The following is a 2,647-nucleotide window of genomic DNA, read 5'->3' on the forward strand; positions in this document are numbered from 1 at the left end:
TCCACTATGACCCAACTCTCCAGTAGCAAGAAGTTACCCAAATGTACAAAAAATGTCTATGTCCAAATAATTTAGGATAACAAAAAGCTGGAAACAAAATATGCACCAAATAATTGGGAAATGGCCAAATTAGGATGTATAAATATGGTGCATAAATAACTAACATAAATATACACTATAAAGAATGACAAATGTGAATAATTCAGAAAAAAACATGGGAAGAAGTAATGCAGAGTGAGGCAGAACTCAAACTTTCTTCAACAGCATAAATTAAATCAATGAGGAGCAATAGATTGGAAAACTGGTCAATCTTAGTATGATAAAGATTAGAAAATTCTTTTATATAGGCATGAGAGGAAGGGGAATATGCTTTGTAAAAGGACTTATTTGAGTATTTGTTGAGAAATATTTATGGTATCAAAACAAATAACTTGATATATTTCTCTTCTGCAACAAAATTTTAAAATAAAAAAGACCCCTTCTCTTCCTGTCTCAAAGTCATTATTACAAAAGTTTTACTCAGGTGGCAAATTTTAATATACCCTAAACATACTATTTATCTTGAGTAGTAATATAGAAGAAATAAATTACTTATATTGTATAAAAAAAGCATAAACATATTTAAAAAGCAAGAAATAGGGATAAAGTAATACTTCAATTAATTAAAACATTTTGTCAAGAGTTTTCCACAACATCTTACTTGCAAGCAGAGACAAAATATGATTCATACAGTCATCTAAATTAACTGATGCTATGATTATTAGTGGTCATTCATTAATCTACTTCCTTTTTTTCTTTTATTCTTTCCTTTTTTATTAGCTGGGGTACAAAAAAGTTTCATAAATTGATTAATTTCAAAATAAAATTCAAGCAGAGAATCTGGCAAAGTCTTTTCTTCATGACTGGTGGTGACAGCCAATGAGAGGAGAGGGATGTGCTGGTTAAAGTTCAGATGCCTCTTTTAGTCAGTTCTCACACTTGGCTTTTTTGCAGGTTGGAACACTGTCATCCTTCTCAGTTGTTCTTGGTTTCTTTGTTGTATAAATAATACCAAAAGCAGTTTTTTCTAGTTTCTCCATGAAGAAGTATTGCTCTGCAATTTGTGGACACTGCTGCCTTAGCATCACTTTCAGAGAGACTGAACAACAAACCTAAGTTTGCTACGTCATATGGTCCTCTTATTTCTAACGGCTTTTTTGCACCACTAGATACAATTACAATCTTCCCTTTGCAGATCTGCATCAGACTGAGAACATTGGAAATGGTGTATCTTCTCATTGTGGAGTCTTTGATGGCAGGAGAATAAGAAATTTCAAAGCCTAAGCCTGGCTCAATTGCCACATGAATGGGAGGCCTTCTGAAATAAAATGGCAATTTCTCTGTTACTGATATGCACACCCAATCCACATCTAAACTTGTGCAAGCAACATGGAAAAGTTTTTCTGTCTTAGGAAAGACTGCAACAATGTCATAAAGCTTGACGCGAGAAGATGTTGCTCTCTGTTGTTAGAAAAAATAAAACAAAAACAACCAGAACATTGCAGTGAAATGGCTCTGATACTATAAGTGTCAGTCTACTTAAATTTTTAATTGATTTTGATTTTCCCCTGTACAAGAGGTAAAGATGAAAAAAGCTCTGAGGGAACTATTGGTCTGTCAATTTCCTGTTTCTTTTCCTTAAAGTCCACCACATGATTAATGGCACAGTGGAAAACCCAAGGTGAGGGGCTTCCTCTAGAAGCTCCTTAAGCGCTTTTGTGTCAGAGCCCTTCTTCAGGTTCAAATCTGCAAACACCGCCATGCCGGCATCACGTGACCTCTTAATTTTATTTTTAAGATATTATTACTTCATATTCAACTCATACCTGTTCCCTCTGTCTACATATACTCTTTTTAATTGCACTAATAATGATAAAGTTTTTCTGAGTTAAAAGTATCATGCTCCCATAAAAAAATATAAGCAGATTGATCTTATCAAGTCCTTAATAATTTTCTTCTCCTGATTACCCTAATGTTTCTTTGGAAAATTGTATTTGAAAATAAAATTTTCTATTCAATTCTTGTCTTGTCATCATGGATATTTGGAAGTCATCTATTTCATTTTACATTCATTTCCCCCTGAAGGATTCTACTCAGTTTTGCTGGGTAAATGATTCTTGGTTGTAAGCATCGTTTCTTTGCTCTCTGAAATATCATATTCCAAGCCCTCCAATGATTTAATGTAGAAGCTGCTAAATCTTGTGCTATACTCATCATTGCTCTTCTTTACCTGAATTGTTTCTTCCTGGATGCCATACTTTTTCCTTGACTATGGAGTTCCAGGATTTGACTATGATATTCCTGGGAGTTCTCATTTGGAGATCTCTTTCAGGAAATGATTGGTGGATTTTTCAATTTCCATTTTACCCTATGATTCTGGATTATCAGGACAGTTTTCTTTGATGATTTCTTGAATGATGATTCTAAATCCTTTTTTAAAAATTATATCTTTTGGGCAAACCAATATTTTTAAAATTATATCTCCTAGATTTATTTTTGAACCAGTTTTTCCCCAATGAGATATTTCATATTGTTTTTTTTTTCCATTATTTTGCTTTGGTTTATTGCTTCTTGATTTCTCATAAAGTCATTAACTTTCATTTTCTTA

At 33.0% G+C, this 2,647-nt stretch overlaps 1 pseudogene; it reads right to left on the bottom strand.

Annotated features, from left to right (window-relative positions):
- Window positions 1-903: 903 nt before the first annotated feature.
- Window positions 904-1,801, bottom strand: LOC141543532 (ribonuclease P protein subunit p30-like; annotated as a pseudogene).
- Between the last annotated feature and the right edge of the window lie 846 nt (window positions 1,802-2,647).

Source organism: Sminthopsis crassicaudata, chromosome 5 (assembly GCF_048593235.1).
Source record: "Sminthopsis crassicaudata isolate SCR6 chromosome 5, ASM4859323v1, whole genome shotgun sequence".
Taxonomy (NCBI): Eukaryota; Metazoa; Chordata; class Mammalia; order Dasyuromorphia; family Dasyuridae; genus Sminthopsis; species Sminthopsis crassicaudata.